Consider the following 27,105-nt stretch of genomic DNA (forward strand, 5'->3'; position numbering starts at 1 on the left):
AATCTAGTTGTAAGTTGAGTTTGGACAGGTAAGTTACCCACTATCTTCTTTCTGAGGATCTAAAGAGTTAAAGTAGAAATCCAGGAATTATCTTCATTCAATTATCTTCATTGGCCCAGCTTGGCTCAATGCTATTATCAGGGCCCCGCACAGCCTACCTGACAGCACCCCCACCCTCAACATATCAAAGCAATATTGTCACTAAACTAAAAACATTATTAACAGACACAAACATAACATAACCTACAAAATTATTGCTAAATGTAAAAGACAAAACTGTATTGAGTTAATAAATAAAGCTCTGTGTGTAAATGAGGTCCTGGGGCTCATTCACATCGGTGCTGTGGCCTGTACAGCATGGAATCAGTGTTTTTTTTGTAAGTGGGGCTGTTGCTGTGTGCAGGCAGCCTTTGTTACGCTATATGTACCAGCTGTACGAACACAGCCTCAGGTCCTCATTTGACAGGCGTGTGGATGCAGGTGTATGGTCCCCAAACATTCACAGTGTGCATTCGGGCAACTCACCCTCACCTGCACACCTATCAAATTAGGACCTAATTAGGACCTGTGGCTGTGTTCATACATCTGCTGCATCCTAAAGCATTGTACACACGATCGCATTGTTGGCCAACAAAACCGTGGAATTTTGTCCGAAGGGCGTTGGCCCAAACTTGTCTTGCATACAAACAGCAAGGAATTGTCGGCCAACAAACATGAACGTAGTGACGTACTACGTGGTTTTTCAGCTCTTTAGCGCCACCCTTTGGGCTCCTTCTGCTAATTTCGTGTTAGTAGACGTTTGGTGAGTGTTGATTCGCACTTTTCATTTCGTGCTTTTCATTTAGTTTCCGAACGGCTGTTCATCAACCAGACATGTTGCAGAATCGGAGGAGATAAGGTGTTATTTATTATTGGCCTTGGAGTTATTGCTTTGACATTATTTTTTTGGTTGAATAATGATTTGATTTGGTATATTTTCTATATTTTTGGATGCATAGAATGCACTTTTTGGTTAAGTTCTATTGGCAGATAGCATGTCTAATTTTATTTGTTTTCTTTTTTAATGCACTATAAAAAAAAAATTGTGGAGAATAATACTTGGCTATGTGTTTTACTTCAAATGACAGTTTGGGAGTAGGCAGTTACATTTAAAAAAAATACAATGTAAAATTAACAAGGGACACCAACGTAGTCGTATCTTTGAACTTAAAAAATTCAGGATAATGGTCTTGTGGTAACTTGCCCCAAAAAAAAAAAAAAAAACCTATAATAATATTATTTTTGATATCACTAGAAAAAAAAAGCCTTTGAAAATTAGTTTGCAATAACTCCATCAGTATCACCAGCAAAGCAGCTTCATTATTATCTCATTAAAGAAGAAGAGAATTGTGCGCTGCATTTCGAGATTTCATAATTTGCCACGTCACGAATGTTAATTCTCCATTACGAACGCTAGTTTACAAGATCAACCACTTATGGCTCGTCCTTGCTTCCGAGCATGCATGTTTGTACTTTGGACTTTTGTCCGACGGACTTGTGTACACACGCTCAGAAAACCTGCCATCCAACATTTGTCCGCAGAAAATCCAACAACAATTGTCCGATGGAGCGTAAACACGGTCGGATTTTCCGCCAACAGCCTGTCATCACACATTTCCCGATGGAAAATCTGATCGTGTGTACGAGGCTCCTGCCACACAAACAGCTCATTGAGGCTCGATTGACACAAATGCGTTTTTTAATGCATTTTGCAGAAATGCAGGGAATTTTTTTATCATGAGTTCCTATGGAACACATTCACATCAATGCATTTTTTGTGCCTCTGCGTTTTTGGAACGGGTCAGGGACTTTTTTTCACGCAAAATGCAGTGGTTTGCATGTAATAGACTTCAATGGACCCGCATCCAAAATTCAAGTACCACGTTTTTTCCATGATTTTGCCGCAATTTTGCCACGATTTGCGCTTGGCGATTTGTGTTTTTTTTTTTAGCTGTACATTCACTGTATATAGCTGTTTGCTAAGGAGGAAACAGGCCACCACGTCCTTAACAACCTATGAGTCATCACTTGTCAGCGGGCTTCCCCGCTGACAGCTGAATGTAAAAAAAAAAGAATTACCGGATTAAAAAAATTGTGGAAAAATAAACAGCGTGGGGCCCTCCCAGGTCCATACCAGGCCCTTGGGTCTAGTATGGATCTGGAAGGGACCTCCCCCACGCCAAAACAGTCTACAAAAATGGCGTGGGGTCCCCCCCAAAATCCATACCAGCCCCTTATCCGAGCATAAAGCCCAACTGGTCAGGAAAGAGAGGGGAGCGAGCGCCCCCCCCCCGAACCCTACCAGGCCACATGCCCTCAACATGGGGGGATGAGTGCTTTGGGGCGGGGGGGCTCTGCGCCCCCCCACCCCAAAGAACCTTGCCCCCATGTTGATGGGGACAAGGGCCTCTTCCTAACAACCCTAGCCGGTGGTTGAGGGGGTCTGCAGGGGGGGTTAACAGAATCTAGAAGCCTCTTTAAAAAGGGGGACCCCACTTCCCGGCCTCCCCCTTATGTGAATGTTTATCGGGTACATTGTACCCCTGTCCATTCACCAAAAAAAAAGTAGTGTAGTGTGAAAAAATACAGTAGACTGCTTTTGACAAGTCTTTTAATAAAAATATCTTCTTCTTCCCCGATTCTTCCCTGATTCTTCCTCCAGGATTCCTCCATCTTCTACTTCCCTGCTTCTTCCTCCTCCGGGCTTCTCCTTTTCCTGCTTCTTCTTCCGGTCTTCTTCTTTCTCCTGTCTTCTTTGTCAGGTGTGCTTCTTCCTCTACCACCTCTCCCGCCGACGAACCTCCTGCGATGCTGTATCCCGCTGATCTGTCCGCACAGAGCCCCAGCTGCCCCAAAGCACCCCCCCATGTTGAGGGCATGCGGTCTGATATGGTTCAGGAGGGGAGGTCTTCAGGACTGTCTTTAATATTGATTGGACCCTGGGCAAAAATTTTCTTGGCCCCCCCCCCCCCCCAATGCAATTTCGCTCTCCACCTGCTCTGAGACATGCAATAAATAGCAACTGGACTCAAAATCAGTTTACTGTATCAGATCAGGGAGCAATTGCGATGGGTTCCCAAAGGTAACAGTATATCATTGCCACTTACTGACTGGTTGCTAGAGGTTACAGCACACATATGGCTCACTGATTAGTTGCTAGAGGTTACAACACATGATTTTTGCTTGTTGATTGGTTGCTAGAGATTATTGTACAGTAATACTGCTCACTGATTGGTTGCTAGCGGTTACAGCACACCATCTCCTCACTGCCTGCACACCATGGACTGGGGTGGTGAACTGACCCATCAATAGACAGAAAACTCCAAGGTATCCTAGAACTCCGGGGATCAGTGGCAGTGCTTGGGGGAGGGGAGGGTGTGATCAAAGGCAATGCTGATTTTTTTTTACTGACTACCAATATAAAGAGGAGTTTCAACACTGGCCACCAATGTAATAGGGGTTTACACTGACCACTAATGTAATAGAAGCATTCACAGGAACCATTAGGTTTACAGTGTAGGGGTTTACACTGACCACTAATGTAAGCGGAGCTTTCACACTGGCCACTAGTGTGAATGAAAGGATTCTACACCAAGCCCCAATGTAATGAGAAGATTTACACTGACCAGCAATGTAACTGAGACATGTACCCTGCGTTCACACATGTGTGTGTGTGTTGGGAACAATGCAAAATCACTTTCCTGACACCACAGAAATGTGCTGCCCTTTAGCAGATACTCAGCAGTGCCTCTGCACCACCAAACTTCCCCCATCCTCTCCACTCCAACCCTCTTAACTCTACCTGCCTCCTTTGCTTATTTTTGCACCCACCTTCCTTACCTCCATACATTCCCTCCTTGCTCACCTGTGCACCCCAAACTATAATTCCTTCTCTGCCTACCTCTGCGCACCCCACACTACCCTCCCCCCACCCCACTAATTTGCTTTCCTTTGCAGAACAGGCTGATGGTAGGCTTAATGACCACAGCTGCAGGCAGGATTTTCAAGCATGCCCCTCCCCAGTGGGCAGCATTCAGTATAGGTGATGGTGGATATGACCTCAGGGGGGGCATGATATGCATAAGAATGCCACCTTCATTTACATATCAATGCTGCTGGATGCTGTTATTTACATATAAATGCAACCGCTATTTACATATGAATGCCGGTTATTTACATGTAAACACAGGGTCTGCAGGTGAGTCACCCGTACACAACAATAGGGCAGCCTTAATAGCAGCACTTCAGACTGAGATATCAGGACACAGCACAGGACTAAAACTTCAAGCGACAAGGGAATTTAAACCAAGATAGTTGGCAAGTATGAGGCAGCTGCTTTGGGCCCCACAACAATACAGACGGCCCTGGAGGTCTTGCTCGTCCCCCCCCTTTACTGACCTGCCGGGCTGCATGCTCAAATAAGGGTCTGATATGAATTTTGGGGGGGACCCCACGCCATTTTTTTAATATTTTGGCGTGGGGGGTCTCCTCCGAGTCCATACTAGACCCAAGGGCCTGGTATGGACCTGGGGGGACCCCACGCAGTTTTTTTTTTCACTATTTTTTTTTATTAGACAGCAATTCTTTTTTTTTCATTTAGCTATCAGCAGGGAAGCACCGTGGGAAGGGGCAGGGGAGTGTCACAGTGACAAGGGGGCACATGGAGAGAATCAAAGGCAGGCAGAACAGGGAGGGGGATCTGTGCAGGGGAAGCAATTACAGAAGTGATGCCCTGTGTCTGTGTCTCTCCATGCAGCAGCTGAAAGCTGGCAGGAGGGATTGAAACCTGCTTATAGTTGCTGCAAAGAGCCACACAGGGCATCCTTCTGTAGCACCCTCTACTTGCTAGAGGTAAGATTTTTTGTCAGAGCAGGTAAATTTAGGCAGGCCTAGCTGGCCTAGTTTTAATCTGTGTGGGCTGGGAGTGGCCCAGAGTAGGCTGGTGACTCACAGATAGCATCATCTTTCCGTTACCTCCCTCTGGCTTCTAGAGGATTCTAGAACAGAGGAGGGGAAGAGAGGTGGAGTTGTCTGAGGTGTCTCATCGAGCCCTGACCAATCCCAAACTAGGATTGGCAGGTGGCAGGCCTCCTTGATATACCCAGGGTCAGCCCAGCTGGGGAGGAGTTGTCGGGTGGAAGAACTGAGGATGGAGTACTAGGCTGTCGAGGCCTTTGATTCTGGGGGGGTGACCTTGGGCCTGGGATTCTGGTGCAGGAAGGATCTCTTGAAGACCTCATGAAGGATCTGGACAGGAGGCACAGAGAGGAGTCAGAGAGGACATCAGGTGCTAGTGCTAGTGCTACCGGGCAAGTGTTCAGGAGGGAACCACCGGTGTGTGTGCAGCCAGGAGGACTGGTGAGTGACATGTGCTATCGGGAATACTGGAGAGGCATGCCGGAGAGGACTGAGAGGAAACAGTCAGAGCTGGGTGTGGAGCCAGTAGGTATTGCAATGTCACAGGCAGTGGAGTCAGGCAGCTGTAGCCAGGAGGGCTGGCAGGGCCTGAAGAGGGATTGCTGGGAGCAGTAGTCCACCATAGGACAGCTAGCACTAAAGACTTTCTATTCTATTTTTGCTACATAAAATGGGGCCCGCGGTCTCTGCCTGCAAATGGCAATCTCTAGGGCCTGACTGATTCAGAGTTGGGCCTAACCAGGTGCTAGCTGTACCTGGAGTAAGTGATGTGCAGAAGGAGTTTGAAGAAGTGTCGTGTACAAAGAGTGTACATAGTTCTCTCCCAAATTGACTGTTCTATAATTGTACTGGGAATCCCATATATTCCCATCCCTATCCAAGTTCAAATCCCTCAATAAAAATACCAAAAACAAGCATATGGATTGTTCATTGTCTCAAAGGTGATTGGGAAGTGAATGCCGGGCTGTTCGGGGTGATAGATGGACCACAACTTTCAGCAGCCCCTAAGGGGGTACCGCTACACTTCTGTAACTGCCCCTCTGCTTTGCTGCACCGATTCCCCCTGCTGTTCGGGCCCCTGGCCCTGATAATCCACATCTGATATCCAGTGGACAGCTGGAGATGCTGAAAACCATTGCAGTAGCCTGTGCTACATCCAGTGATTGCCATGATCTTCCAGGTGCTGCTTCAGCATCTTTTCCCTCTGCACACTGGACGCAGGGGGTCACTCGCTCGGCACCTCTGCCATTGAGAGAACACCTTGTTTTTTTTTCTTAAATGAATACAAAGTATTTCTCTTCTTGAACAAAGTGAGGAGAACAGGCAGATGATGTCACAATCTCCATTTTGTCCAATCAAAGAACACAAGCCAGTTGATTAAAAAAAAAAAAATACCAATTGCCAATGGCTCCCACTGCTGCCTCTATGTCAAGTGAGAAGGGAGAGAGAGGAGGGAGCCGTTTCTCTCGAGTACAGAGCTGGATCGAGATTGGGCTCAGGTAAATATGGGGGAGGGAACGATCACAGAAAGTTTTTTACCCCAATACAGAGAATGCATTAAGGTAAAATACCTTTTGCCTTTACAACCACTTTACGTTCTTCAGGTAACATGGCAGTTATCTACATGGGCACTGCCTAGGGGTGGCTTCACACTGCCCCACTGCACTTTGACTAAAGCACAGCTCACCTACAGTTTTTGTCCGGGTTAGTAGCTCTTTGCCATAGACTTCATTCATGTCATTTGGGTTTGCTTTCAGAAAGTGCACCAAAACTCTTGCATGCAGAAGTTTTGGTGTGCTTTTTAAAAGATCACCACAACTACGAGACATAATAGAAGTCTATGGGAAAGTGCAGCTAACCCGCACAAAAATGCTGAACTTTGCCCAAAGAGCAGCGGGGTAGTGTGAAGCTGCGCTTCAGTAACGCAAGGTTAGTTTGTTGTATGTACTTGAATTGACCTGTGCTTGACAGTGACCCTGTACACACCAGGCATGTTGTCTAATGAATCCTAGAAGGAACATCAGTATGCCTCCTTTCACCTCTAATAACGATATCTTCATGCCGGCCATAGCTTTTAGAGGACAATTAAACATGCTGACACAATAAAACTGATGGACTAAAAAAATCTGTAGAGCAGTAAAGCACTGCAAAGCATACAGGTTTATATCATCAGAGAGGAGAGTATGGAGTGTGATGTCAGCAACATCTTAATAGAGGTAAAAGCAAGTTTTCTAACCTATCTAGTCATTTGCTCCCTCTGACGTTGGCTGATGGTGTATGCAGACACCTACACACAAGGCCATTACCCAATCTATCAATTTTAAAACCAGCATAATCCAAGAGGAATATTAATCATCCAAAAGAGTGTAATTGAGCCAATTGCTAGATGCTTAGTGAGCATGTCTGCTACTACACCTAGACAGGACAAGAATCACCCAATTTCGTATGGGAATGCGTTAGATGCTTCTATTGTCTACTCTTGGAGATGCAGTCAGTCAATAAATATGTCCCATAGAATACTCATCAGTGCTTAGAAAAAGCAACATGAGCCTGTTTTATGCACTTGATTTGACTTCTGCTTGGCAGCACCCCTATATACATAAACTCCACTGTCTAATGAATCCTAGAAGGACCATAAGTACATCTCGTTTCAGCTCTACTATAGACAGCTATATGCTGGCTATAGATTTTAAAGGGCAGTTGAACATGCAAACACAATCCGACTGATGGTCATAGAGCACACAGTAAACTATTTCCAAACATACTAGCTGGTTGGAGGTGTATGTGGATTTCCAAACTCAAGGCCATTGCCCAATTTGTCCATTTTTAGAGCAGCATAATTCCTAAGGAAAAAATATTGAGTATCCAAAAAATAAATAAAAAATCAACCCAGCCAATGGCTAGATGTGCTGAGAATGGGTGGCCAGCATATGTGCTACTACATCAACATATGACAGCCATCAAAAAAAAGAGAGGAAAGTCCACCAAAAATAAGCCACGTCCATAAATCATTAAGGATACAAAATAAGGTAGTACTGAGTATTACCAGAGAGGCGGACTTTTTAGGCTAAGAACCAGTGGAGAAGATATAGCAGTATAAAAAATATAAATTTATTGAAAAATACAATATCTAAAAAACAATGACAATTGTAACATATAGCATCTACGATTATTGTGCAGTGAGCCCTTGTTTGTCCAGTACTACCTTATTTTGTATCCTTATATGACAGCCATCATCCAATCCAGAATAATTTCTATGTGGGTACCTTAAACAGGACACAAACTCAGTCACTGATTTTAGGTCTACTCACTCTTACATGCTCTCCACTATTTGAATAAAAGTAATAAGAAATTGAAATGCTTTTCACCCAGAGTGGCCTTCTTAGTCTAAGCAGCCTGTTAATTCCTTAATGCTTCCAGTTTTACTCCCCGGCCAGGTTCTGTGTGACACAGAAACATTAATTGGCTGTTCTTGCAGATGCAATCAGCCGATAAGTACCTGTATGTCTCACACAGAACCCACCATCGGATGCTGCCTAGGGAAGAGTAGTAGTGGGGAATAAACTGGCTGGTAAAAATATTATTGCTTTTATTAGTTTGTTATCTAATAATATCCTAAATGGAGGAGGGCGGACATTAAAGTCCGTTGTTTGACTTTAGACCCGCTTTAAGTAGAACTGGGGAGGGCTGATGTGATCTGTAGAGCTCCATACAAACAAATGCTATGTAAGACACCATAACTTCATTACTGTACACTCAACATGTAACAAAATATCATTTTAGAAGCTGTAATGAACACAAAATCTTTATTTTCAATTTTTATGGCGGAGAGGATTTTTCTTTCAGCCTGCCAAAAAAGTGAAATATAAGGATTCAAACGTACTTGAGCAGCTTGTAACCTGAAGAACAGGTTTCCTCTCTGGATAGAAAGGGCTTGCTTACAGGAGAGAGTAACTCCCTCTCTCCTCCATGCTCCCCTCCCACACTGAACTTGCTGTTGCCCTGGAGCTCACTTGTTTGAATAGGGGCTGAATAGTGAACTGAGATCACTGTGGGTTGGGAGGCACGCAAGGAACTTTGCTGTTCTTCATCTGTTTTCTTGGGACATGTCAAGCTGGATTTCATTGGAAAGAGAAGACCTTTCCTAGCTGGGCCTTTGGACTATCAAAGCTGACGGTTAGTTGCTTCATTTATTTTTGCACATACATACTGTATTCTTTTTCCTTTAGAGACGGTTTGTTCTTGCAAGTCCACTAGTCATAAACAGAATCAGTGTGGAGAATGACAATACAATCCATTATTGTTATAGTGTGCACTTGTCTCCAGCAGAACACAGATCTATGGTGAAGGTGAACATTTAAGGGTTCAGACTTGCAATGTGGCATTCAGCAGTTTGCAGTTACTGACATTCACCGGTATGGAGGAGATTTGCTATTCCCGGCTTTTTCAAAGTCATAGACACTCTCCTAAGTTTTCCGGTGTTGAGTCAATCGGAGCATGTCTGTAGCTGCAGGTCTGGCAGTAGCTGAGAAATTGCCACTGAGATATAGATGTATGTTCATGCTACATGTGGATTATTATTTAACCTATGACTTACTGAGAGTTTGCTCATACTGTAATAACAATTCTTTGTGATCATGTGTTTGAAACTCAATATATACTGACATTAACAATAACTTGAACTGACTTATGGCTCACATTTTATGTGTTTTTCTGTGCATTTTATGTATTGTGCTTTTATTGCACTTCTGCAGGCAGTAGGGGACTTTCTATGCATTGTTTTACAAACATTATCACTAATCTCTATAGAAAATGCACTTTCCAAAACTGCAGCCACAATATGAAGAAAAAAAAAAGAAAGAAGCTTTGCCATTGGTACAAAACTATCAGTGTGCAGTGTGTTCTGGTGTGCTAAAAGTACAAATCGGTACATACTGTTTTATGACTGATAGTTTCCTGTGCTCTCTCCTTGTGGACTGTTATCAGTTAGCATTGTTCCCTGCTATCTCCGTAGACTACAAACCACCTCCCTTTGTTATGAAGAAGAGAGGGGGATGTTATATAGTCCTAATGTCCCCCCTGTACTAGGGTGATGCTGCCACTTAGTACAGCTGTCCCCTTTAGACAGGAAGTGAGTTAATGGCAGGATTACCAGTGTAGAATAAGGGGAAACAAACTGTGAAAAAAAAAAAAATGAATGCAGCCACCACATCTAAGGATTGGTAAGCTGCAATACTCTCAATTATCATTCTTGAGTTTAGATACACTTTAAAAAACATTCTGAATGGCACCCCAACATACCTTGCCGGTATACCTCAATGTACAAGTGTTTCAGTGCACAGTTTTAACCGTCTGTGTGTTGTGTTCCTGTTGTGCAAAAAAAGGAGGTCAAGTGCATTCTTCAAAGAATTCTATTACGCTGCCAGCCTGTTCAAAATTATTAGGCTGCCTTAACGAAGTGTGTCTTCACTCATGATACCATGTTATATTAACGCATATGCGTGGAACAAAGTGATAAGGCCCTAAAAGATTCCTAACTGTATACCTGACAATTTTGATGAATGGAGGCTCAGGACAGGACTTTTGGTGAGATATGCTGGCCCACGGAATCACAGAGTGTTGCATACGATTGAACAGATAAATGTGAACATACATTATAGAGAGACTGTGTATTCAGAACACAGTGACAGTGTCTACTGATACCCCATCAAGTTATAGTCCCTTGGCCATCTCCCATACCGCCTCCTGTAGTAAGGGACCCTGTGGCGCAACACGTAGGGGAGGGGCTTGACGTCAAAACGCTCGTACTGGACACGAGGACTCTTTGGTAACTTTTACCTTTACACCTTGGAAAATTGTACTGGTGGATGCACTGTTTGCAGTCACTTGTGATTACAGTCTGGTGCACTGGGAGCACCAGGAGAATGTGAGTTTTGTTCCTGGAGTTGTTTTTTTAGCAATAAAGATTTATGGTTTTAAGGATAAAGTACTATGTATGGTGTTTCTTTACATCTATGTGGCTGAGTGTAGAAGGAGAAAGCTTCTGAACCATTGATATCTGGAAGGATTTCCCTAAGTCCCCTCTGTAGGGACAAAAGCGCAATAAGACCATATTATTATATGTGGTCCATTGCTCCAGGAGAAAGCACATCCGGTGAAGGGGGTTAAACACATTTGAGTCACTGATCAATCGGAGTGTGTTAAGAAGAACATCCAGTAGTTTATGTTATTGAGTCCTGTGCATATGTAGTGTCACTTTAGTTAGTGACACCAAGGACTTGGTTTCACATTGATTTACAGCTACATTGGGATCACTATTTTTATTTTTTATTGTTATATTTATTTATTTCTTCACATATATATCTATTATACACTATATTGTATTAGTATATGAAAAATAAAAATAAGTGCAGCTCAATGATAATTAAATGTATGTCCAAAAGTTAAGGTATAAAGGAACTACAAGTCCCAGGATGAAAGATGAAGACACCTCGTGAGAAGATGAATTCCAAACCACTACGATTCTGAGTAACAGGCCCTCCACCAGCTAGTGAATGCGCTTACCAGATATGGTGGACCCTTGAACTAACAGAAGGTCAGACAAGCTTGTATCCACAATGGGATAGAGATGGATCGCCAGCATTCCAGTGGAACCAGATCAGCCCAAATCCGTTATAAGAAGAAAGCAAATGATCTAAGTGCTCTCCGTTATGAAAGTCATTTCATAAAATTTGTTCACAATACACAGTGAATCATAGCACAAGGCAGTGCTACATAAGACTGCCGATAAACCAGTAATGTGGTGGATAAAATGCAGCAAGGGTCGCGGTATGGCAGCGGGTGACGTCCACCAGATAGCTCCTCCCCCGTACGCGTTATGTCCTATGGGACTTCGTCAGATTTTTTTTTATTTTATTATTTTGTATTAGTATATGTTAGAGATATAGCACTTTGTGGAGCGCGGCACCAATTGATTTACAAATTTACTCGTAGTTATTCCCCATTAAAACTTGCATTCAAGTAATATATTCTGTACTTGCACATGGTACTGATGTTTGAACATCAGTATTCCTGGCCAAAATGTCAGTCATTTAATTTGTGTGTATTTGCCTGTATGCGCATACACGAGTAAAATGCATTCTAGTTTTTCAAATTAAAATTTTACGCACGTACAGGCGTATGTGCACGCATATCTGCTTAAAATACTGACCAGCAATTCCGATTTCTCCTTTTTTTTTACTCATCTATACACAGCACAGGTTTACGCACCGCAATCAAAACAACGGACTGCATTTAGGTCAGTATTTTGACAGCAGTGTGCAAGAGGCCTTAAAAAGGAAGTAAACCCCGATGGGCTTTACTTCCTCTTTTGCTCCCCACAAGGCCTGCAAACTAAAAGCATAATGGACTAGTATGCATTGCATACTAGCCCATTATATGACACTTACCTGCAAATGAAGCCCGCAATGTCCCCTGTGCAGGCTGCGTCCATTTTCGTCCCTCTTCCTTCCGGGGCCCAGGATTCTGGCTTTGTGACTGGCCGGAGCCGTGTGACGTCACTCCCGCGCATGCGCGTGGGAACCATCAGTCACGGCACACACTGGGGGAAGAAACGGCACAGTGGTCTGTTTCTTCACAGTGCATGCACCTATGACGACATTGGCCCACTACAAGTGAAATATCTCCTAAACTGCACACGTTTAAGAGATATTTCCACTACCTATAGGTAAGACTTATTCTAGGCTTACCTGTAGGTAAATGTCACACAAAAGGGTTTACAACCACTTTAAAGGGGTTCTAAAGGCAGAAGGTTTTTTTACCTTAATGCATTTTATGCATTAAGGTAAAAAACCTTCTGTGTGCAGCCCCCAGCCCCCTCATTTACTTACCTGAGCCCCATCTAGATCTAGTGATGTGCATGAGAGCAACGGCTCTCCTGGGTCTCTCTCCCCTCATTGGCTCACACAGCAGCGGGAGCCATTGTCAGTCACAGCCAGTGAGCCGATGAGGAGAGAGCAGGTGCAGGGGCCAAGCCGTGCTCTGTGTGTGTGAATAGACAATATTCCTTCACGGGAGTGTAGCTTGGGAGTGAACCTACTCAAGTGCCCCTATAGCAAGAGAATTGCTATTGGGGGCATTCGGCAGGGGGGAGAAGCCAGGACCACCAGCGGGGGACCCAAAAAAGAAGAGGTTTGGGGCTGCTCTGTGCAAAACCATTGCACAGAGCAGGTAAGTATAACATGTTTATTATTTAAAATATATATAAAAAAAATTACAACCTTTAGAATCATTTTAAAAACAAGGTTCACCTTCATGAATAGGTGGATTAAACAAATGATATGTATTTAAAAAAAAAATCTTCTAGAATATACAATGTAACAACTTGTAGATAATCAGGAAAGCAGAACCACCCTGGGGAGTAGGAGGAAGAGCTCAGGCAGCTACAAAGTCTTCTTCTCTTTCACTTTGGTGTTCTCTGAGACTACCGGTCAGAGTGCACACACCACCGGGGATGGCACTGATAGGTCTCTAACCAATGCGATGTGATGGGAGCCGTCTACTGATAGGGAGTGTGAATGTTGGGAGAAGCCTTTCACCTGTGTTTACATGAGATCATAGCCATATGGCTTCTGAGATCATGAAAACACACCATGGCTGGACATGAAGCTGTTAATGTGAATGTGGTTTATTGAAGTTTGCTGTGTAAATACAATGGAAACCTACTGCATGTTCCTACTATTAGATAGCAGGTTGCTTCCCTGTGTAGGTTGGACTGTGTTACATCCTAAAGTGGAACTAAACTGTAAAAAAAAAAACTGCAAACAGGATCTTTAGCATTTACCTGCCTGTTCACAATAATCTTTAGAATATACACTGAGCTGTACATGATAGCATGAATGAAGTCTCGTGCACATGCATGGGAGTTAAGGGCTGTACACATGGGTCAAATATCTTGCATGTAATCTCCTATGCTGCAATCACATGCATGTGATTGGCCCTGGATGCAGACTGCGTGCGCATGAACTGAGTGTTCACAAGACTGCTGATCGCTAAGTTCTCCGTTCGATCTTAGCTGAGAGTAGTAACTGTTATTAACTGCTCTCTGCTCTGCCCCTTCAGTACTCACCGGAGCACCGGCATATGGAGGGGGCAGGAGTGGCTGGCTCAGTCTCTTGTTGAGAGGCTGAGCCAGCTGCTGGTCAGATATGGGGGTGGATCCCAACATTATTGTCAGGATCCATCCAGAGCCTGGACCGACTCTGGGACATCCGCCAACAGCCAGGCTTTAGCCTGCTGTTGGCTGATCCTGGGTTTCAGGAGTGCAAAAGTAAGTGCACTCCTAAGACCCAGAAAAGAAGTATAGCCAAAAAGCTTTGGCCATACTTCCCTTTTAAGCTGGCCATAGACAGTTCAAATCTCGGCCAGTTCAGCAGGAACCAGCCGCAATTCAAACCATGTATGGGCAGGCTGAATGTACTCAAGTTGATCGATCAACTTGGGTGCAACCAGCCTGCTGGATTTCACATGTGATTATTGCTAATGGCTGTTATAGCTGCTAGCAATAATCACTGTGTTCTCACAGGGAAGATGGCTTCCCCCACCCCCCCTGCTGGGAGAACACAATGGCTCTGCGGGAGGGATTCTTCTGTTAACACTGTGTTGATGGGTTAATCGAGCAAATTTCTTTCCTGCAACCAGAAATTCACTCCGTCTATAGCCGGCCTTACTCAAAGCTTACACGGGGTGGCTTCTCTTTCAGGCAGCTGCAAGGAGGATCAGAATAGCATAAGGTATATGTTCTGCTGGGGAGATTAAAGTAAGTCAGTTGCTTTACTCTGCATTTTGAAAGCATAGTACATGTTCACTTTATGTTACTGATGGTAAGCTACAGCAATGCCATCAAGAAACCTTCCCACCACACAAGGGCAGATTGAGTGCTGTGATTTGTTATCCTTGCAGGAAACTCTGACGGCAAAGTTGGAGGTGCACAATATATTTACTCCAATTATAATGGCTTCTACTTATACCAGTGGTGTTCAACTTTCTTGATCTATGGGGCCTCAAGTGTGGCCCCTGACACCACCAAAGGGCCCCACCAGAGGCGCAACTATAACCTTCATGGCCCCAGTGCAAGAAACCATGAAGGGCCCCTGACCCGTAGTATGATGAGGGGGGTATCGTGAAAGGATGAGGGGCAGTATGACGGGGTATTTTGACAGGAGGGGGGCAGTGTGACCAGAGAAGGGTATCTGGAAAGTGTGACCGGAGGGGGGAGTTTGATAAGAGGGGGCACTGTGAAAGAAGGGGGGCAGTGTGACAAGAAGGGGCGCGTAGGATGGGGGCAGTATGACAGGAGGGGGCATTATGACGGGGGGCAGTGTGACGGGGGCCAGTATGACATGGGGATATTGTGACAAGAGAGGGGCAGTGTGACAGGAAAAGGATACCTGGGAAGTCTGACAAGAGGGGGGCAATGTAATGAGGGAGCACTGTGAAAGGAGAGGGGCTGTGTAACAAGAGGGGGGTAGTGTGACAGGAGGGGGGTAAATATGACAGAAGGGGGCAGTGTGACAAGGGGGCTGAATGATGGAGGGGCAGTGTTACAGGAGGGGGGCAGTATGACAGGAGGGTATTGTGCCAAGGGGCAGTGTGACAGGGGACAGTGAGACAGGTGGGGGCAGTATGACAGGTGGGGGGCAGTGTAATGGGGAAATAGTATGATGTGGGCAGTGTGATAAAAGAGGGGCTATGTGGCAGGTGGGGGGGCAGTGTGACAGGTGATAGGTGGGGGGCCAGTGTCACAGGTGGGGGGCCAGTGTCACAGGTGACAGGTGGGGAGGCAGTGTGACAGGTGGTGGGCCAGCGCCGTGGCGAAAAATGGGCGTGGTTTGCGTGAAATAGTGGGTGTGGCTTGAATGGGCGTGGCTCAAGAGGGTGTGGTTAGAGTCTGAGATGAATGAGGGATGGAGAGGGGAAGGGGGAGAGGGAAAGGGGGAGAGGGAAAGGGGGAGAGGGGAATGACAGGACAGCAGCCCCAGATCCTACACAATAAAAATATGTGTATTCTAGAAAGTTTAACAATCAGCAGATAAAGATACTCCAGACACCTGGCGTTAACGCTTCAATCATCCCGTGCAGACTCCCTCCATCGGTGCAGACCCCCTCAGTGCAGACCCCCCCCCATCAGTGCAGACCCCCTCCATCAGTGCAGACCCCCTCAGTGCAGACCCCCTCCATCAGTGCAGACCCCCTCAGTGCAGACCCCCTCCATCAGTGCAGACCCCCTCCATCAGTGCAGACCCCCTCCATCAGTGCAGACCCCTCCATCAGTGCAGACCCCCTCAGTGCAGACCCCCTCCATCAGTGCAGACCCCCTCCATCAGTGCAGACCCCCCCTCTATTAGTGCAGACCCCCCCTCTATTATTGCAGTCTCCCCTCAGTGCAGCCCCCCCTCTATTAGTGCAGACCTCCCTCAGTGCAGCCCCCCTCTATTAGTGTAGACCCCCCTCAGTGCAGACCCCCCCTCAGTGCAGACCCTCCCCTCGTCCAGAAGTGGCCGGTGTTCTGCCAAGAAAGTTCCCCTCGGCAAGTAAGGACCCCCTGTACTGCGCAGGCACAGCGCTTGCGCAGTACGAGCCGGCGGAAATAGCCGAGCTGGGGAACTTCTAGGCAAGTTGCGGCGCCGTGTGTTTAGTGGAGAGAGGAGGGGCCGATCCGTGCAGCTAAAGAAGCCGATTTATTGGCTGCACGGATCGAGCCCCCTTCCTCTCTCCACTGAACACTAGGGGGAAGATAGAGCGGCGGCGCCGGCGGCCATTTTGCTGGAGCCAGCTGCTCCAAAAATTTAAAAAAACAACATTCCCGATTTTCCTGATGGAAATCCCGATTCGGGACAGCCTCCAATCGGGACGAGGGTCCCAAAATCGGGATTGTCCCGGGAAAATCGGGACTGTTGGCAACTATGCACTCGGGAAGTGAACTGTGCTGGCTGAAGGGACATCCCGCGGACATCATATAGCTGCCGATTGCCCCTCCCCTGTATAGTTAGATGCCAGCCGGAGGTACAGGGGGAGGTGCAGGATCTTGGGGCCCCCCCACACTGGCGGAGTGCCAGGGCCCAGTCGCAAGTGCGACTGTTGCGACCCTGGTAATTCCGCCACTGGGCCCCACATAAAATTCAGGCATTTTATCATATGTCAAAGACTGCCAACATGATGACCAAAGACTGTAAACAAGCTATAGACATTTTTGGAGACTGGGGACATGCTTCATAAGACAGCCATATACCTTCTACACCACACCACGATCCCTAAGAAACAATACCCCAAATCCCTATCTATGTTCATGATCAATGCAGCGAGACATTGCATACCTTGTCACTGGCGTTCAACTATTACTTACTAAAAAGGATGGTTTAACAGAATCAATAACATAGAGAAAATACAAGAACTCATTAGAATATAACAGAAAAAAATCCCCAAATTCACCTCAACATATGGTATAACTGGATACAATTCAAACTCTCCTCTGCCTATAAAGCAGTAATTATATAAATATAGAAAATACAATTTTGCAATAGACCACACCCACTACTAGAAGGAAAAAAAATAAGCACAAAATGATCGCAAGCACACCCCAGCCCTTGCCCACCCCAACATCCACCCATTATTCTAGTTATATATTTTTTTCCCCCCTTATTATTATTATAAATATTTTATTATTCTTTTCTCATACAAGTAAATACAGTTGTAAAAGGGAGCTCACTTCTGCGAACATAATACTGTTGATTACATAACATGACTGCACCTTAATGAGGAGGGTGCAGATCTGCTGGGAATGAAGATGGCCAAAAAGTTAGAGGGGTTTTTGAACTAGGTGATGGGGGGGAGGGTCCAGAGGTAGAGATAGCGCGGAAGATATTCCAGAGAGTAGTATTGGGGGCATTAGTGGTAGGTTGACCAAAGCACTAAAACACAAGGTAAGTATAGTAGCAAGTCCTAGTTGCAATCTCGAAACACCCAATACGAGGACAATATGCGACCGGTCTAAACTATGTGGCATGTTCACCAATGCCAGGAGCATGGCGGACAAGATGGGTGAACTAGAGATACTGTTGTACGAGGAAGATTTGGATTTTGTGGGAATTTCAGAGACCTGGTTCAACAGCTCTCATGATTGGCTGGCAAACATTCAAGGGTATACCCTTTACCGCAAGGATAGAGAGGTAAAAAAAAGGGGGAGGGGTATGCCTATATATCAAGAATAATGTACAAGTGAATGTGAGAGATGACATCACTGAGGGAGCTAGGGAGGAGGTGGAATCCTTATGGGTAGAGCTCCAAAGGGATGAAGCTAAGGGGAAAATAATATTAGGAGTATGCTATAGGCCCCCTAACCTGAGGGAGGAAGTGGAGACAGATCTCCTATCACAATTTGGATTAGCAGCAAGGATGGGAAGTGTTATCATAATGGGGGATTTTAATTATCCAGACATAGACTGGGCGAAGGGAACCACGCATCCATTTAAGGCTCGCCACTTCCTTAATGTCTTGCAGGACAATTTTATGGGTCAGATGGTAGACGCACCAACTAGAAATAAAACATTACTGGATCTACTGATTACCAACAATACAGACCTGATCACGGATGTAGAAATACGGGGCAATTTAGGTAACAGCGATCACAGGTCAATTAGTTTCAGTATAAATCACACAAATAGGAAACATAAAGGGAATACAAAGACACTGAATTTCAAAAGAGCCAACTTCCCTAAACTACAAACCTTGCTAAAAGGCATAAATTGGGATAAAACATTACGAGCAAAGAACATGGAGGAGAGATGGGTTTGCTTTAAGAGCATATTAAATAAGGACATTAGCCAATGCATCCCATTGGGTAATAAATTTAAAAGAGCGAACAAAAGTCCTGGATGGCTTAACTTCAATGTAAAAATGCATATAAAAGCAAAGCAGAAGGCCTTCAAAAAATACAAGGTTGAGGGATCATCATCAGCATTCAGACTTTATAAAGAATGCAACAAGAAATGTAAGGGTGCAATTAGGACGGCTAAGATAGAACATGAAAGACACATAGCGGAGGAGAGCAAAAAAAAATCCCAAGAAATTCTTTAAGTATGTAAACAGTAAAAAAGCAGGACAGACCATATTGGCCCCATAAATGAATGAGGAAGGACATCTGGTTACAAAGGATGGGGAGATGGTGAAGGTATTGAATTTATTCTTCTCCTCAAATCAGAATTGAGAAACTTAACATTAATAAATCACCGGGACCAGATGACTTGCATCCGAGGGTACTTAGGGAACTCAGTCAAGTGATTGCCAAACCGTTGTTCCTAAATTTTACAGACAGTCTACTGAATGGAATGGTACCAGCTGATTGGAAAAAAGCCAATGTAGCACCAATATTTAAAAAGGGCCCAAAATACATACCTGGGAATTACAGACCAGTTAGCCTAACATCAATAGTATGTAAACTCTTGGAGGGGATGATAAGGGACTATATACAAGATTTTAGTAATGAGAACGGTATCATTAGCAGTAATCAGCATGGATTCATAAAGAATCGTTCTTGCCAAACCAATCTACTAACCTTCTATGAGGAGGTGAGTTGCCATCTATATAAAGGAAGGCCCGTAGAGGTGGTGTATCTGGATTTTGCAAAAGCATTTGACACAGTTCCCCATAAACGTTTACTGTACAAAATAAGGTCCGTTGGCATGGACCATAGGGTGAATACATGGATTGAAAACTGGCTACAAGGGCGAGTTCAGAGGGTGGTGATAAATGGGGAGTACTCGGAATGGTCAAGGTGGGTAGTGGGGTTCTCCAGGGTTCTGTGCTGGGACCAATCCTATTTAATTTGTTCATCAACGACCTGGAGGATGGGGTAAACAGTTCAATCTCTGTATTTGCAGACGATACTAAGCTAAGTAGGGCAATAACTTCTCTGCAGGATGTGGAAACCTTGCAAAAAGATCTGAACAAATTAATGGGGTGGGCAACTACATGGCAAATGAGGTTCAATGTAGAAAAATGTAAAATAATGCATTTGGGTGGCAAAAATATGAATGCAATCTATACACTGGGGGGAGAACCTCTGGGGGAATCTAGGATGGAAAAGGACCTGTGGGTCCTAGTAGATGATAGGCTCAGCAATGACATGCAATGCCAAGCTGCTGCTAACAGAGCAAACAGAATATTGGCATGCATTAAAAAGAGATCAACTCCAGAGATAAAACAATAATTCTCCCAATCTACAAGACTCTGGTCCGGCCGCACCTAGAGTATGCTGTCCAGTTCTGGGCACCAGTCCTCAGGAAGGATGTACTGGAAATCGAGCGAGTACAAAGAAGGGCAACAAAGCTAATAAAGGGTCTGCAGGATCTTAGTTATGAGGAAAGGTTGCAAGCACTGAACTTATTCTCTCTGGAGAAGAGACGCTTGAGAGGGGATATGATTTCAATATACAAATACTGTACTGGTGACCCTACAATAGAAATAAAACTTTTTCGCAGAAGAGAGTTTAACAAGACTCGTGGCCACTCGTTAAAATTAGAAGAAAAGAGGTTTAACCTTAAACTACGTAGAGGGTTCTTTACTGTAAGAGCGACAAGGATGTGGAATTCCCTTCCACAGGCGGTGGTCTCAGCGGGGAGCATCGATAGCTTTAAGAAACTATTAGATAAGCACCTGAATGACCGCAACATACAGGGATATACAATGTAATACTGACATATAATCACACATGTAGGTTGGACTTGATGGACTTGTGTCTTTTTTCAACCTCACCTACTATGTAACTATGTAACTATGACTATCACACCCACCATCCATGGTTTAACACTACAATTTATATTTATAACATGCAAAACTCTAAAATGTATAAGTTACATCTTAATTACACAAAGATTCCACTACATTTCCAGATGTAAAATGTATTTCATTACTGAATCTAATCTTGGTCTAATGTTCTAATATTACAATGGAATGTTGTATGCTATTCTTTTGTTCATTCAATAAAATTTATGAAACAAAAAAAAAAAAAACAACCATAGATTGCAGACACATTACATTGGGACTGCTAGAGATCACTGCTGTTACCACTTATTCCATTCCTCATTTGTGCTCTATTCATTCCTCTTAAAAATTGCTAGCACCTAAATAAGGAAAACGCAGATTACTTTGTGCAGGGGCTCCAAAGGATGCACAGTAAGTGTCAAAAAGCCGAGTTTGGCCCCTGGGCTGCATTTTGGGCACCAGCTGGCCATACTCAACTTGCATTTTGGCCGATTCCTGCAAATCCGCTGGAATTCAAACTGTGGGCAGTCCTGCCGACACCACCCTGCTCGACAAACTTCCATGGAAAAATCTAAGAAGCCTGGCAGAAAAGTCAGCTGAACAGTGCAGCTAATCTGTGGGTGCCAGCTGTCAGAATACAAAAGCCGGTGGTGATTTGTCTATCAATGCTGTTTAGGATAAATGGGGGAATCTTTGGATTTGTTTTGTTCAGCCACTGGGCTGAATAAGAGGAATCTTCACGTGTATGGCAAGCTTTATAATGTACGTGCATCTGGGCATGTTAGTGAACTCGAGTGTATGGCTTCTAGGACACCATTTCAATTGCTTTTTTCTCTGCATTAGTTTATCCCTTATCGGAACCTGAAAGATAACCAACTTGTTAACGCATGTAAGACACAAAGGAGTGATATCATACAGACTCTAGTTCCCAGGTTTGGTGATATCATTACTCGGATAACAAGCGCTGACATCACTAGTATGCGATTATATCGGTGCTGTGTAAACTCCTGGAGAATCTAAATATCATAAAAGTCACAGTGACAGTAGAGAAATGCAAGATGTGTCTTTTGTACAGTCCAGCAGAGCAGTAAAGCTGGCTGTACACGGCTCAGTTTTCTTCGGTCAGGCAGTCAACTCAATGAAAAAACGGAACCAATTTCCCCATCCACACATTTGATTGGATGGGGAAATCCTCCACGCTGTTGCATTGTATTATGACAGTGGGACTTTCCCTGATCAGCATGGCTGCATGCGCTTATCGAGCAAGATTTTATCAACAAGCCTATAAACGAAAAGTCGATCAATTGATTGACTTCACATGAACAGGAATGGCCATACATGGATCGAAATTCAGACAGTTAAGCATGAATGTTGCAGCAGGGGGGTGAGTATAAATGTTTGTTTTTTGTATTCCCACACTTCTCCTTTAAGGCTGGCTATACATTATACAATTTTCTTTTATATTTACCAAAACCATATAATATGAGGTCAAACCTAAACACTTTCAATTTGCATGTAATCAGACAAGCCCTTGCACTACATACCGTAGTTGAAGGTAAATCTATAGGAAACTGAATAAGAAAATTGTATAATGTATGGCCAGCGTAATTCAAGCCACATGTTACACAATGTTATGGACTCAGATATGGACTCACTATGGACTAAGCTGGTGCTTGGTGATTGGTCTAGTGCTGTTCCATGGAGAGAGTCACATGTTCCACCATACCTAGAACTACCATTCAGTTTCTTCAGTCCTGGCACCGGAAAAGGACAGGTTTATGTTAAAGTGATTGTAAAGTCTTGTTTCTTTTTTTCTCTCTAAAAATAGCATGTTATCAGGAGGAGAGTTCCGGACGGCCGAGGCACTCGTGTACATCGTTGGATAGAAAGGGGGCTCAGGTAAGTATTAGGGGGGCTGTTGCACACAGAAGGTTTCTTATCTTAATGCATAGAATGCATTAATATAAAAAAAAAATTCTGACTTTACAACCACTTTAAGGTGTCAATAGAATAGACATTAGAAAATGTTCACCATATTTGATGTGTATTGGTGTGAACCTACATGTTTGTACCAAGATCTGTCTTTAGCCATCATCTGCTGTTTGTAGGCAGCTTTAGCCAAGGAGCTTAGAATGGGGTTAGAGGAAATTAGAAGCACTGGGTTGGGAGACAAGTAGACATAGAGACAAATGGTGCCTCTAGTCTACAGCAACAGAGACATGGATTTATATCCATATTACACGCCTTGATATGGGTTCTCAAAGTGAATTAATTAATAATATTACACAGTATAATATATGGATTGATGTATCCTGGTTGATTAAGTTATTTTCTATTATATAGCTGTATATTATTTCAGGACATTGCTGTCAATGCCACGTAACATATTTTGCTTAAGTAGATTAAATCAAAGATTTGTAATAATCATTGTACTAAGTATGCTAATAAATATTTTATCATATGTTATCCTTGATTACCCATTAATAATAGCTTTAGGTTTCATTACAACTTAATCCTTGTAATTCTTCCCCAAGTTTGGTTAGCCTAGACAGGTTTCAAAAAACACAAAGTACCTGTGGGCAAACTACTGGCTAGCTATTTAACCAAAATTGGGTGACTTAAAAATGGTCCTAACATTGAAATTTACCCCTTGATAAATATAAATAGTGAACGTGCATATAAGCATATAGGTCAGTCACTATATTTTGCATTTTTAGCCAACAGATGAAGCTTTCAGCTTCTTTCCCCATGTTTAAAAGCTGTTATTAACAGAGCTCAGTAGTTCAAGCTGCAAATTATACACACAAGTGAATGACAAATTGCAGTGACTAATTTCTTATCGTTCCAAGCTTCCAACACACAGAACAAGACAAAAGGCAGACAGTTTTTGCTTTGTTGTCACTTTAGCCAACCTATATCTTCACTTGTTCATTATCCAATAAGTTATCTTACAGACTGAAATGCATATTTTTCTCCTCATTATTAATTATATTTCAATTAATCAATCACTCAATCAAGTTGCCAAATAGCCGCTGAGATAAAACCGTTTTTTTGGTAATTATGCTTTCGTAGTAAAATATATATATATTGTGTATATTCTAGCTTGGTCTTTGTGAGCCCTCTGCGGCCACATGGATTGTTCCGATCCTTATCTATGGTGTCACGTTTGGCCATTTGATTTGGCAGTGTGGGGGCTTGGCTTGGGTAAGCTAGCTAATGGGTAGATATGGCAAATATATACATATAAAAATCTATGCATATTGTTTCATTTTAAAGTGTTGATTCCATTTTGTGTTCATTGCATGTACTTTCCTTTTTCTGTTATTGTATTGTTTTTCTTTGTTTTATAGTGATGATTGTCTGAATCAATCCCCTGAGGAAGCCTATTGAGGGCAAAACATGTCGGGATATATATTGTATCATCATTTTATCTACAATATGATATAATGACAATCTGCTAACCTCCCCTTTCTCTTATGTATGAAATAACTTTTTAACTTTGTATAACTAAAATTTGTTATATTTTAACTGATTCTCAATATTATTCATGATCTAAGCACCGTCAAATTCCTGTTCAAAACTTCCTATATATATATATATATATATATATATATATAGTTAAAAGACTGAAGATTCTCCTTTCTGCTTTTTGCTGGCTCAGTTGGTCATGCTTGACTGGCTTCTCCAGGAAAAGGTTTTATGATAACAGAAAGACCAGTGGCAGTTCAAAGCAGCTACAGACAGGCTTTTTACAGCTCAGATATAGAACACATCAAAATGGAGCTTCAGCCTGGTCCTCTATCAGTTGAAACACTTATCAAAGATGTTTCCAAGAAAAATCCTAAAGGGGGGACATGCAGGGAAGTTTATGAAGCATGTCAGCTGCACTCGGAGATAACACCAATGCTGATACAAATATATCTGTTGTCTGTGTTCAAGTGGACCTATACTGTAATGACAACCCCTTCGTGACCACCTTGCCCTAATGTACAAATGAAAGGTACATGATGTGCTTTAAATAACTAAAGACAAAACTTTTTTTCTAAATGTGGATAGAGTGGTGAGAATTTAGAATCTTTGAGAGGTTTATATCGCTCTCCAAGTAGGGAGATCCATTCTAACTGTCCTGATCACCAATGTCCTCAGGCATGTAAGTGAGGGTAAATCCATCCAAGCTGTCACCAGAGCAGTAATAGAAGAAAACATTTTCCAGTGGGGCCACTTGTGCTTGCATCACATACAATATCCTCTTACTTCATGTTGCGTCTACACGACCTGGTGCACATACGGATCTCCCCTCCACCACTGCCAGGGGCAAGAAGAGAAAGCTCTGTGTAAATCTGTCCTCACACCTGTAGAATGTATTTAGAAATATGACAGTTTAAGAGCATCCATTCAATTATCTAAGAGGCAAAGGGGACGATTAACCAATCAGTTTCAACCAATGCAAATAAAAAAAATCGAAGGTCAAGGATGGAAAATTTATGTTGAATCCATTGGGAATAAACACATTTTTAATAGCTGAATTCACTCCTGGCCTAACAAAATTATAACTAGCCTTATGTGCATGCACTTGTCAAAGACAACCTGGAAGAGCAATCGTTCTATGAAAATCTAGACATTGACATGATACTCAAATGAAAAATCCTTTAAAAGTCTCTCCTGCTGGTGGCACTGTTGCATCCTTGGGCCGTAGTTTAGCTGGTTTAGCCCTCTGAATTTTAATCAATGTGTGGTCCCCCCAGCTAAAAGGAAGTTGAATGTTGAATCAACTTCTGTTGAAGGGACATTGTCAGGAGACTAGTAGACCAGACTGTGTGGACTGCACAGAGATAACCCAAAACGCATGTAAGTGAATAAATATTTATTAAAATAGGTGATAATTCAGAAAATACAAACAGTGCAAAACCAACACAACAAACCCACTACAAACAACAATATATACAGCAAGGGGCAATACCGGAATCACAGATGTCAGCCAGGCCAGGGTCATACACAGCAGGTCAGCAGGAACAAGGGATATACCAGAAACATAAACGTTTAGCCAAGCCAGGGTCATACACAGGAGATAAGCAACTGAACAAGGGCAGGTTAGGAGAGGGGGATAATGGATGGGATAGGATACAGGCTCAGGAGCAGGTTCAGATACAGGAGATACAGGTTTACAGGATACGGGATAACAGGTCAGGGCGCAAGGAAGAAAGATACCAAGGCAAGCCTATGAGGGCTTGCCGTGTATTTATAAGGCTGTGGTAATTGACCTCATGTTACAGCTGAGCGCAGAGTGTGCTGTTTGCTCCACACTGCCAGGGTGCACCCGCTGGTGGACACCGGTACTACGGCCCAAGGATGCAACAGTGCCACCAGCAGGAGAGACCTCTTACTACAGGTCCCAGGTGTTGGAAGACACCCGCTGGTGGACACTGGTACTGCGATCCAAGAGACCGATAACGCCACCAATGGGTAAACCCTCTCATGACAGTACCCCCCCCAAAGGAGCGGCCTCCGGACGCTCCAACAAGATGAAATTGTCCAAAGCTCATGGCCTCAAATCGAACAACAGATGAGGGCACATCAGGCTGGGTATCGGGTACATAAAACTGGACAGTGGGTACATCCGGGCAGACAGCGGGCACATCCGGGCAGACAGCGGGCACATCCGGGCAGACAGCGGGCAGGAATACACCAAGCTGGGCAGCGGGCACTTCGAGCTGGGCAGCAGGCACGGGCACTTCGAGCTGGGCAGCGGGCACTTCGAGCTGGGCAGCGGGCACGGACACTTCAAGCTGGGCAGCAGGCACATCAGTCTGGGAAGCTCGCACATCAGGCTGGGAAGCTGGCACATCAGGCTGGGAAGCTGGCACATCAGGCTGGAAGGCAGGCACTGAGACATCAGGCTGGAAGGCAGGCACTGAGACAATAGGCTGGAAAGCTGGCACATCAGACTGGGAAGCTGGCACATCAGACTGGGAAGCTGGCACATCAGACTGGGAGGCAATCTTCGAGACATCAGGCTGGAGGGCAGGCACTGAGACAACAGACTGGGAAGCTGGCACATCAAACTGGGAAGCTGGCACATCAAACTGGGAAGCTGGCACATCAAACTGGGAAGCTGGCACATCAAACTGGGAAGCTGGCACATCAGGCTGGTAGGCAGGCATCGAGACATCAGGCTGGAAGGCAAGCTTCAAGACATCAGGCTGGGAAGCTGGCACATCAAACTGGGAAGCTGGCACATCAAACTGGGAAGCTGGCATATCAAACTGGTAGGCAGGCATCAAGACATCAGGCTGGGAAGCTGGCACATCAAACTGGGAAGCTGGCACATCA

General features: G+C 44.0%; 1 protein-coding gene across 1 annotated transcript in view; it reads left to right on the forward strand.

Annotated features, from left to right (window-relative positions):
• The first annotated feature begins 8,936 nt into the window (after positions 1 to 8,936).
• PLCH2 (phospholipase C eta 2) overlaps positions 8,937 to 27,105 on the forward strand; it is a 1,074,339-nt gene continuing 1,056,170 nt past the window's right edge. The window contains exon 1 of the mRNA XM_073602999.1: positions 8,937 to 9,132. The gene's annotated coding sequence lies outside the window, so the exon portion shown is untranslated. The remainder of the gene's footprint in view (positions 9,133 to 27,105) is intronic.

The sequence above is a fragment of the Aquarana catesbeiana genome, linkage group LG10 (assembly GCF_042186555.1).
Source record: "Aquarana catesbeiana isolate 2022-GZ linkage group LG10, ASM4218655v1, whole genome shotgun sequence".
NCBI classification, from domain to species: Eukaryota; Metazoa; Chordata; class Amphibia; order Anura; family Ranidae; genus Aquarana; species Aquarana catesbeiana.